Source organism: Mus pahari, chromosome X (genome assembly GCF_900095145.1).
Source record: "Mus pahari chromosome X, PAHARI_EIJ_v1.1, whole genome shotgun sequence".
In the NCBI taxonomy this organism is placed as follows: Eukaryota; Metazoa; Chordata; class Mammalia; order Rodentia; family Muridae; genus Mus; species Mus pahari.
Genome location: NC_034613.1, coordinates 81,101,713 through 81,113,755, shown reverse-complemented (window position 1 = coordinate 81,113,755; position 12,043 = coordinate 81,101,713). Strand labels below are relative to the sequence as shown.

Below are 12,043 nucleotides of genomic sequence, written 5' to 3'. Positions count from 1 at the left end.
CTCCTGAGGGTTGGGGATGATGTCAATTTTCAGCTCTTTCCCACTGTCCAACTTGGAAGGGTCCGTCAGGCTCTCATACCGAATCTTGTCCAGGGCATCTGAAGCATTAGAGATTAACTCTCGGAGGAAAATCTCCTTGTTGGAATAGAAAGTGTTGATGATGAGGGACATGAGCTGGGCAATTTCTGCCTGAAAGGCAAAGGTCTCCACCTCCTCCTCTCCATGGTGCACTTCCTCAGGNATCTTGACGGGAAAGCCGAGTAGTAGTACAGAGCAGGGTGGTGGGCCCGGACCACGTCCGACTCGCACGGCAAGCCAAGGCTGCGCGGGGGTGACTCAAAAAAATCCTCTTTTTTTAAACTTTTTTTTTTTTTTTTTTTTAGGTTTTTCGAGACAGGGTTTCTCTGTATAGCCCTGGCTGTCCTGGAACTCACTTTGTAGACCAGGCTGGCTTCGAACTCAGAAATCCGCCTGCCTCTGCCTCCCAAGTGCTAGGATTAAAGGCGTGCGCCACCACGCCCGGCTTTAAACTTATTTTATTAGATATTTTCTTCATTTACATTTCAAATGCTATCCCAAATGTCCCCTATACCCTTAATAAATAAAATAATATCAAATGCTAGTAAGGATGTGGAGGAATTGTATCACTTCTTAAATTACTAGTAGAAATGTAAAGTGATCTAGCCACTCGGGAAAACAGTCAAAACTAAACCTACATTAACCATGTGACTGAATAGTCCTGCTGTTAAACATTTATCCTGAAGAAACTTTGGTCCAGAAAACCCCTGTGTATGAATGCTCACAGCAGCTTAACTCCCCAAAGCAAAATGCTAGGCGCATCCTAAACCCATCTAGGTGGGTGAATGATTGAACAAACTTCTATATAGCTGTAGAATAGAATCGTATTTTAGAAGCAACAGAAATGAATTATTGATATTTTAGCAACAACTTGCATGGACCTCAAGCTCATTATTCACAGAGAAAAAAGTTAACCTCAAAAGGTTATACACTGTATGATTCCATCCGTATAATATGCTCGGAATAACAAAACGGTAGAGAAGAAGAACAAATTAGTGGTTGCCAGGCAACAAGAACAGGAGGCCAGAATGGAAACTACATGAAAATGCAAAATTCTGAGATAGTATTCCTTAGTGACTATGGAACACGTCTGAGTCTTGATTGTGATGATCAGTACATAAATCTACACATATGATAAAATGTACCCTCAAACCTGCACAAACAAATGCAACATAAAAACGGTGAATATTAAACCAAGTGCGGTGGCACACGTCTATAATCCCTGCACTATGGAGATGGAAGCAAGGGAATCAGGAATTGAAAACAAGCCTTGCCTGCTACATAGCGAGTTTAAGGTCTGCCAGGGCTATGTGAAACCGTATTTCAAGAAAACAGTGTAAACCAATAGTGAAAATTGAGTATCTATAAGACAGTGAACAATAATTAACTGATTACAATAATTTCCAATTTCCTGGTAGTTTATATTATATACAGTGTCATCACTGAAGGAAGCTGGATGCAGAGCACATAGGGTGACTTGTAATGTTTTTGACACTTCCTGCAAGATTTCTTCCAAAGGAAAGAAAATTTTAATTCTGAATTTGTTATCCTAGTGTGTGAGAGAAAAGGCAGAAAAGCTCTTTAATTATTATTAGAGAAAGAATCTTTAGGTCATACTTAGAAATGCCATAAGTGCTTCAAATATAATAAACATAGTAGGTGAGGGATGTAGCTCAGTTGTATACAGCACTTGCCTAGCATGAGTAAGATTCTGGTTTCCATTCCCAGCAAAGAAATATATATATAATTTATATGGTGTATTAAAATTATGATAATATATGTGCTATATACATACATGTGTATATATTATATACCCACATATATACACAAAGTAGAACAGTAAACACATTGATGTGCATAAATTTCTGTTAAATATAAATTACCCATCACTATAAAAACCTTAAGAAAACAAGCAAGAGCTTGAGACCATTGGAGTGGAAATGCTCTGACAGGACAGTTTCTGACTTTCCTTATCTCTGTGTTTCAATTTAATCTTCTGTCTTTGTTTTACTACTGCTGAGGGTACATAAAAGTTCATGAATTATACATTATATGATGATAAAATATTTCTCTTTGTCTTATTAAATGTTTGCTGTTTTGAATTCTATTTGTCTGTTATTAAAAAATTCCATAATGCTTTCTTTTCCAGAATCTGCTTAGTATAGTTTCCCAATTTTTATTTGTAATCTTTGCTTGTTTTTATGTGTGTCTTTTTCTCCTTTATTTCTTCCTTTTGAGACTTGAACTCATGTAGCCCAAGCTGACCTCAAACTCACTTCCTGGCCACAGATGACCTTGAACTCCTGACCCTGTCTCCACTTTCTAAGTGCCGAGAACACAGGCATGTGCCACCATATCTAGTCTTTTATGTGTGTCCTCGATAGAGAACAAACAGCTGTGTATTTTCCCAAATGAAAATCTTCCACTGTTTAAGGAATGAACAGTGTTAAATCCCAGCACTCGGGAAGCTGAGGCAGGAAGCCAGAAGTCTACATAATGAGACGTCATCTTATAAGATGCAAAAGAAGAAATAAGAAATGTTACGCAATTTTAAATATTTTTTAAATTCTCTCTCTCTCTCTCTCTCTCTCTCTCTCTCTCTCTCTCTCTCTCTCTCTCTCTNTGTGTGTGTGTGTGTGTGTGTGTGTGTGTGTGTGTGTGTGTGTCTTGCTGTGTTCATGCCCTGTGAGCTGCCCAACATGGGCGCTGGGAAACAGAGAGTAGCAAGCACCTTTAACCAATGAGCCATCTCTCCAGCCCATTTCTTAGTGGTCATGCATTCATGACACTTCCTTTCCTTTCCATTATTTGACCTTTGCTAGGATGGCCCAGTTTGTACTGGTCTTTACTTTTTGTCGTCTAGTAATTTATAAGGTGTATCCACTACTTTCATCCTAGTATTATTTTTGCTTAATTTGCTCAGTTTCTAATCTTTGGTTTTTGTTTTGGTTTGGTTTGGTTTTTTGTTTTGTTTTTGGTTTTTCGAGACAGGGTTTCTCTGGGTAGCCCTGGCTGTCCTGGAACTCACTCTGTAGACCAGGTTGGCCTCGAACTCAGAAATCCGCCTGCCTTTGCCTCCCAAGTGCTGGGATTAAAGGTGTGCACCACCACACCCGGCTTCTAATCTTTATTTCAATATTTGAAAGTGTACAGTGGCCAGGATCAGCCTGTGTCCAGAGCCTTGAGATGCATCCGCCTCACCTAAAGCAAGTGCAGAAGACCCCAGCTCTGGGTGGAGGTGGGTAGCTTCCATACTCACTCCCGGGCTGGAGGAGATCCAGTGCCCCTCTGCCCATAGGGGCAGTCCTAGACTGTCTTGCTGGATAAGAGCTGCAGCCTCTGCCACCGTGCCAATTCTTCTAAAAGAACCTTAGCTTGCTAAGTGGTTCTTGAAGGTGTTTACTGGATTGTGTAGTTATCGCCTATTCATGGAACCGTTGACAAGGCAGGCTTCCATTTTACAAACATAGGTTCAATTTCAGTGATGTGTCCGGACTCGGGCACTTAGAGGTCAGTTCTGTCCACAGATCCCCACTGCTGTTTTAGCATCACAGCTGACATGTCTCCTTTGATTCTTCCCACAAATTGCAAGCTTCCAGCTTTAGGGACCAAGGTTTATCCTTCCCTCCTCTCAAATAATAATCAGATGCAAGTATGAATGAACATATTTACACTATGTGAAAAAGTAAAGATTCCAAGCTTCTGGAAGAGGAAACATGGATTCTGTGGTCTTGGTGGTCAACTTGGTTGGATCTGGAGTCAAGGAGAAGGGAAACTGCTGGACACTCCTGTGAGGGATTTTCTTGATCAGTTTATTTGAAGTGCGAAGACCCACTGCACAGTGCGCTTAGGTGGCAACCCATACAAAAGGGAAACGGAAGATGAAAACTCGGCTTTTGGCCTGTTTGCCTTGGCTTGCTGGTAAGTATCCTGTTCCTGCCACTAAGGAGTTCCTTTGATGACATTAGAATCATTGTCTTCCAGCTGCCAACTCAGACTGAAGACCAACAGGTCTCTAGGAACCCTCTGGCCCTTCAGCACCGGATTGGGACTGCTGAAACGGGTTCTTGTGAGCAGCTGCCACTGTTGGTCAGCCCAGACCATATTGAGTAGCCTTCGTGGCTGTTCCACATCATTCACAGGAGCCTTCCTATCTGCTGCCTCCAGATCCTGAGGACTGGGGAAAACAAGGCATCCCGGACTTTGTCTATGGCCAGAAGGATCTCGTTGGCAAGGAAAGTCAGTGGCCAAGGAATTCACCTACTGCCATGGACACACTACCACTACCCTGCTTTGACTCTGCAGTCTACTCTGCACGGAGGCAGCGGGTGGAACTGGGCCTGTTTCGATACCGCCTAGAAGATCTGCAGACCCAAATCCTCCCTGGTTCCGTGGAGTTTGTAGCTCAGCCGAATATAGAGGGATACAGAGGAGGCACGCCCAGAATATCAAAACTGTGAGGCAGGAGTTTGACATGGAACAGTTTCACTTCAATAAAATCCAACCTGGAGAAGTCTCTTTCCCTTATGCAAAAGGAGCCTAATGGCCCAGCTGCTCCAAAGCAAGAGGACATCTTCGTTGTAGTGATCAATGTCAGCCCCCTGTAGTGGGGCCATGTGCTGCTGGTGTCTGCACCTGCTCATGGGCTTCCCCAACGGATGCTGCCTGGAGTGCTAGGGCGGGGCTAGAAGCTGTCCTACTGAGCTTGCACCCAGGCTTCCAGGTCGGCTTCAACAGCCTGGGAGGTCTGGCCTCTGTGAACCATCTTTACTTGGCCCACCCACTACCTGTGGAGTTAGTGCCAAGCACACCCCTTGACCCATCTGCTGCAGGCCCTGCCAGCTCCTGGCTTTCTCTTTTACACGAGTGGGCCAGGGCCGGATTTGGAAGCGTTAATTAGCAGGGTATGTGGAGCTACCCGAGTGACCGTGACTGCTCATAACTTATTTGTGACCCGGGGAGCTCCACCCGGGCAGGCGTCATGGTCCTCAGACCTCAGTGGGATCCGAGTCATTCTGTGGGTCCGGAAGTCCAGCTTAGGAATAAAGGAAAGTGGGGCGTTTAATGTTGCCTTTTGTGAGCTGGCCAGCTTCCCTGTCAAAACATCTCAGAACCTCAGCAGCTTGACAGAGAGAGGCAGCTGCAGTGGCCCTCATTCAGGACTGTCTGCTTCCCCAAACTCAGACAGCACTGGTGGCCCTGATGGCCTAGGAAGAGCCGAGATCCTTCGGGAGTGTTTATTTTGCTGACTGATTCGAGGCCCTTTCCCCAAGGCTGTATGGTTCAGTCCGTTTGTGCATTTCATGTCATGACTGCCTTCCCACCTCCGCCGCCACTTAAGGACTGCAGAGAGAGCACTGAGTGAATGTGTTCTCATGAGTGTTTCTGCTGCCTCTCACCTCTCACGCCCCAGGGTAACAGGACTACTAGGAAGGGCCAGATCATTTCAGAGGGAAGAACGCTTGCTGCCAAGTCTCTTGACTGGAGTTCAACCTCCAGAACCCATATAGGCTGTCTTCTGACTTGCACATGTGCACCAGGAGACAGACACACACCGGCACACACAAAACCAAGTTTGTAAAAGAGTAAATGTAAAAAGAAAAAAAATGGACAATTTAGGGCTGTGCAAGTAGTGGTCCACGCCTTTAATCCCAGCACAAAGAAGCCAGAGGCAGGACAGCCTGGTCTACAGAGCGAGTTCTAGGACAGTCAGGGCTACACAAAAAAACCCTGCCCCCCAAACTATAGTATTTTAGTTATGAAAGTTAAAAACTATCTACATTTCTCTCCTGGGCCCATTAAAGCGTGTGTCACATGCACTCATGTGTCTAATGTTTTGTTGAAGTTTGCTGATGTTTGTACAAAACAAAGCCCTTTGCTTTGCTAGATAGGAATGTTCAGTAGCCCCCAGGAAACACTCCTTAAAGATACTATCTTTTTGGAAAAATACCTCTGGGGCCAGCAAGATGACTCAGTGGAGCAAGGCGTCTGCCACCAAGTCTGAGAATGAGAGTTGAATCTCCAGGACCCACGTAAGCAGGAGGGGACTGACTCTGCCAGAAGTCCTCTGACTCCATGTGCATGCCGCGTCACACACTTCCACACACAACCACACATGTCAAAAAAAAATGAAAATTTAATAAGTTTTTTAATTAAAAAATAAAATCACCTTTGTAGTTTTGTCAAAAACAAATCAAAGGACGGCTTCCATGCAGGTCTATTCCGCCCTCCCTGTTCCAGTCTGTGGATCACTTGGTTCTATAGTCACTGCAGAGACACGCGAAGAGCATAGCAAGAAGGTTGCTAGAACCGTTGGGTTTAATCAAGGTCACAGGATATGAGATCAATACATAAAAACCAGTTGTATTTGTACACAACAGCAACAAAACATTGGAAACTGAATTTTAAAACTATAAGATTTGCAATAGCACTAGAGATATCAAATCCTTAGTCATAATTCTTATAAAGACTCTACAAGGTCTGGAGGCTCGTTGTCTTAATTCTTCTGAAATCGGTTACTGAGTTCTCTAACTTCGTTCTTCAAATTGTTTTGACTATTATAATGTCTTTGCTTTATCAAGGAAGTTTTAGCGTCTGTTTGAAATTTTCTACAAAAAGCCTACTTGGGGTTGAGGTTCCTGGCAATCTTTTCATGAATTTGGAGAAATAGAACATTTTCTTTATTACTACGTTACAAAATGGCTCAAAACCTAGTGGCCTGTAACCCTCATACGTATTACCTCACAAATCCTGTGGTTCAGGAATCTGGGTAGAGTTCAGGGCCTCCTACCTCAGGATCTTTAGCTCACAAGGTTGCAATCAAGTCGTCAGCCAGAGCTGAGGTAAAGATCTGCTGGGAAGTAGTCATACAGTTGTCTACGTGATTAACCTTAGCAGCAGTTAAGAGCACTTGCTGCTCTTACAGAGGACCTTAGTTCCCAGCCTCAACATCGGGCAGCTCACTCCTGCCTGTGACTCCAGCTCCAAAGGTTCTGATGGTCTCTGAGGATACCCGAACACCCATCTGTGGTGCAGATTTGGAGAGATCCCAGCTTTTCTATTGTCTATAATAATCACCATGATCAAAAGCAACTTGGGAGGAAAGGGTTTATTTCAGTTTACAGTTTCACATATACTCCATCACTGAGGGAAGCCAGGCCAGGAACTCAAGCAGTGCAGGAACCTGGAGGCAGGAACTACACAGAAAAAGCCACGGAGGGGTGCTGCTGCTTACTGGCTTCATTCCCATGGCTTGCTTTTTCATACAACGAAGTACCACTTGGGGGAGGGGTGCGGGCGGTGGCACCACCCACACTTGGCTGGGCCTCCCACCTCAATGAAAATGGTCTCAAGGGCTTGCCTCCAAGACAATCAGATGGAGTCATTTTCTCAATTGAGGTTCCCTCTCCCAAGGTGACTCGAGCTTCTTTTCATGTTGAAAAACAAACAAACAAGACACAAGCAAGCAAACAAACAAAACGCTAAGCAGCCCAGCAGTTAAGAAGACAAAATGTGGGAGTGGGTGGGCTGGGGAGCAGGGCGGTGGGGGGAGTATAGGGGACTTTCAGGATAGCATGTGAAATGTAAATGAAGAAAATATCTAATTTAAAAAAAAAAGAAGAAGAAGACAAAATGTTCTTTCAGAGGACCTGAGTTCTAGTCCCAGATTCCCAAGTATCTGTAACTCTAGCTTCAAAGGATCTCATACTGTCTTTCGGCCTTCTCAAGCATCAGGCTTGTAGTGATATACATATATACATACATTCAGGCAAAACACTCCATGTAAAATAAAATAAAAATAAATAAACCCAAAAAACATATATTTAAAGAAGCCGTTCCTTTTTAGTTGTGGCTGGAGGACTCTCCAGATTTCCTTTGGCCTCTCTTTAGAACTGCTCACAACATGGCTACTAACTCACCAAGAGTGTGACAGGGAGCGCACAGCAGAACCATGGCCTCCTAGGAAGCCTACCTAGGAGGCAATACTTCCCCCAACTTGCCTCTTGCCTCTTCTGTTTATTGCAAGTGCGTATCTCCCTCCAGTGGCCCCTTCAAGAGAGGGGTTATGTAAGGATGTAAATGCCCAGAAGGCAAGACTCACTGGAGACCCTCTTTTAGGCTGTCACCAAGATATCCAAAGTGAGGCTTCAGTTTAGGAACATTTACTCTGGCCATCTTTGATGTTTTTCATTGAAGTTTCATGGTGCTGAGCCTCCAGACCTTGTAAGAATAATTCTTTGTAAGAATTATGACTAAGGGTTTGGAATCTCTAGTGCTATTGCAAATGTTACCATTTTAAAATTCAATTTGCAATGTTTTGTTGCTGTTATATACAAATACAACTGGATTTTATGTATTGATCTCATATCCTGTGACCTTGATTAAATCCATGTACTGGTTCTACAAACCTTTTCTGTGGGCTCTTCAAGTGTCCCTGCAGTGACTTTCTGTGGGCTCTTCAAGTGTCTCTGCAGTGACTGTCTATAGAAATGGGTTGCTTTCTTCTTTCAGATTATATATCCTTTCATTTCCTAGGCAAGGACTTTCTGTGCTGCCTATTAATCACTACTCCTTCTTACATTCCAGAGGCTTTTATCCGTCTGGGCTATGTTTTGGAAGGTTCTTTTAGAGACTAAATTGGTAGGTTATTTGCTACATAAGTATGAGGATCCAATTTGTATCCTTGGTGCCCACAGAAAAAAATGCCAAGGTAACCCCAGATCTGGGGGAACAAAAACAGGAGCCTCCTGATTCGTTGAGTTTCAGGCTCAACAAGAGACCCTATCTCATAAACTAAGGTGAGAAACCATTTAAGGAAATACCTGACATTGGCCTCCGGCCTGTACATACACGTGTGCCCTTGAAAATACACACACACACACACACACACACACACACACACACACACACTAATTAATTAATTAATTAAGTGTGCACCAAAGTTCTTTTAATGATATCTGTTTGTAACTGAAAATATCTTTATCACTCCATCATTCATAAAGGTTTACTTAGTGGATATAAAAGACTACGCAGACAGTTTGTGCTTTTATTGCTTCGGGGATACTGTTTCATTGTCTTCCAGTTGTCAATATCATTGAATATCCTCTACTTGTCTTTGAAGTCCCAAAGTTTTATCACTCTGAATATGAATTAGGTTTTTTTGGGGGGTGTTTGTTTGTTTGTTTGTTTTTCACAAAACCTGTTTTTATTTGAGGCAAGAAGTCTGACCCATAGGATTACAGTTCTGAGCTCACAGTCTTAAGTGGTAGTGGCATGACTTGGGCTCTAAATCTTGCTTCTCTTTGGTTGGAAAGGGTACTCGTGTTCAAGTCTTCCGGGTGGGTAAGAAGAAAGACCAAGAAAAGCTGGAAGAAACACCTCGGCTACTGGTACTGCCCTCCAGATTCTACATCACACTTACCCTCACCATCTGGTTTGCAAGGTGCCACCCGGTGCAGAGGGACACAGGACACTTGCAAGGGCAGATGAGGCAGAAAGAACAGGTGCAAGCCGCTTGAGGAGGAGCGGGGATCTGCCTGCCGCAGCTTCAGACTTGTGCGTGGAAGGGATAATCCTTGGGTTTGGCACAGCTCATCAAGGTGCATACCCTCTGGTTCCTGTTGTAGCTGAGTAGAGTGGTCATGTCCTTGCTGCTCAGCTCAGAGTCAAAGACCTTAAAGTTCTCAGCAATGTGCACAGGTGTCACAGACTTGGGGATCACTACCAAGTTCCTCTGAATGGGGAACCGGATTAGCATCTGGGCTGTAGGTTTATTGTGCTTGGCTGCAGTTGCTTGGATCCTGGGATCCTCCAGGAGAGAAGGGTCTTTAGGCTTGGCCCCGGGGCCTGTCAGGAGAACCAAGGGGGCTGTATGCTGTCACCATGATGTCTTTGCAATGGCAGTACTCAATCAGCTTCTCCTGATTTAGGTATGGGTGGCACTTCATCTGATTCACCACAGGCTTATATTTTAAGCCAGGTTTGTCCAAGATCCTCTCAATCTGAAGGGGGTTGAAGTTGGAGACACCGATTGCTTTTACCAAACCTTCATCCACTAGTTGTTCCATAGCTGTCCAAGTGTCCACAAAATCGGTATCACTAGGAATCACGCTTCCTGAGGCATCCAGTGGGAAATAGTCGGGCCCAGGCTTGAAGCCCATGGGCCAGTGAATAAGGCAGAGATCCAGTTAGTCCAGCTGCAGGTCGCTCAGTGTCTTCTGGCAGGCTCCTTTCACCATGCTCTTGTTGTGGACCGTGTACCACAGCTTGTTGACATCCTGGAGCTTCACCACCTGCTCCTTGAGCTTCTCCTGGAGGGCCACTTCCACCTCCTTATTCTGGTGCACCTGGGTGCAGTCAATGTGGCAGTACCCCATGTCAATAGCAGCCTTCACTGCCTCAGTCACCTGGCCAGGAGGGGACTTTCAGGTGCCCAGGCCCAGGGTGGGCATCTTGGTGCCATTGTTGAGTTCCAGATGGTTGGCCATGATTGCTGCATGTTACATACCCAGACTGGCAAATGTGCCATGAATTGGTTTTATTTATCATACTTTTGACTTCTTTGGTTTCTGCATATGAAGACTAGTGTATTGGACTGGCTAGATGGCTTAGCAGGTAACGGTGCTTGCACCAAGCATGACAACCTGAGTTCTGTCTCCTAGCACTTGCATGCTATAAAGAAAGAACAAACTTCACGAAGTTGTTTTCTGGCATTCATACATGTGCTCTGGCACATGTTGTCTGTGTGCGCACACACACACACACAACAAGTAGTAAATACGCATAAAAAAGACTAGGGTCTTTCATAATTTCTGAAACTATTTCTTTCAGAAATTGCCTTCTTATCTGTGCTGTCACTGGATTTCCCACACTGTGTTCATTTGTCTTAGCCTCTCATTTACATTTTCTATCATTCTGTCCTTTGTCTTCTGTTGATATATATTTTTTAAACTATCTTCTAATTCTTCAAATCTTTCTCTTTGGTGTTATTGCAAACTTATAATTTATATAGCATTACTGTGAGTTTCTAATTAAAGTTATACTCCATATTGTTTAAATATTTTAAAGACCTGTTTTTAGTCAGTATGTGTGTGCATGTGTATGCACATGTGTCTTGTAGGTAGTACCCTCAGACTCTAGAAGAGGGCGCTAGATCCCTGGAACTGGAGTTTATAGGTGCATGCTATTATGTGGTGTTTGTCTCTCTGTGCCTAGCTCATTTCACTTGACAAAATGACCTCCATTTCCAACCATGTCAAATATAGCATGTTTGCTTTTCCCATCATTATACAAATGGTCAAAGTGTATATGGAAAAAAAAAAGGACCTCTAGGTTTCTTCCATTTACTGCCCATTGTGGATAATACTACAATAACCACAATAATGCAGGTGTCTCTTCAACATACCTATTTCATTTCCTTAGATACACACTCAGAAGTGAGACTATGCCATCATATGGTGGTTAATTCTTGAGGCCCCATACTGTGTTCCACTGCAGCTGTGGAATTATCTCCAACAGTTCAAGAGGTTCCCTCTTCTCCAGTTTCCCCAGCACTTTTGATATGCTACATAGGATGAGATAATAACTGGTGTTTGTTTTTTGTTATTGTTTTTGTTGAGTTTTATTTTTCTGATTTTTTTTAATTGTCTCACGTAGCCCAAGATAGCCTTGAACTCACTTTATAGCCAACAATGACCCCTTCCCTCCAGACCCTTTGCCACCACCTCCAAGACTGGAATTACAGTTCACTTCGTGGTCATTCTTTGAAGTCAATAGAATATCTCCAAAGACTTTGTTCACTATCTGCGAGTTTTCTGTAGGCATAGGGTTTAGGTTGACCCGAGACTGAGGTTTCCATCAGGAGAGGGCACATGCGTGAATTTTCTTTGTCATGGGCTTTCGTTAGTTGAGCTTTCCAGGGATGTGTTTTATGTTTCCTGCCATCTTGTGTGATGGAAGGGGAGCT

The 12,043-nt window shown here is 43.8% G+C and overlaps 3 pseudogenes; 1 reads left to right on the top strand and 2 right to left on the bottom strand.

Moving 5' to 3' along the window:
- LOC110314404 overlaps positions 1-2,423 on the bottom strand; it is a 15,819-nt pseudogene extending 13,396 nt beyond the window's left edge.
- Positions 2,424-3,959: 1,536 nt separating this feature from the next.
- Positions 3,960-5,331, top strand: LOC110314403 (annotated as a pseudogene).
- A 4,294-nt stretch (positions 5,332-9,625) lies between these two features.
- On the bottom strand, positions 9,626-10,565 carry LOC110314010 (annotated as a pseudogene).
- Positions 10,566-12,043: the final 1,478 nt, after the last annotated feature.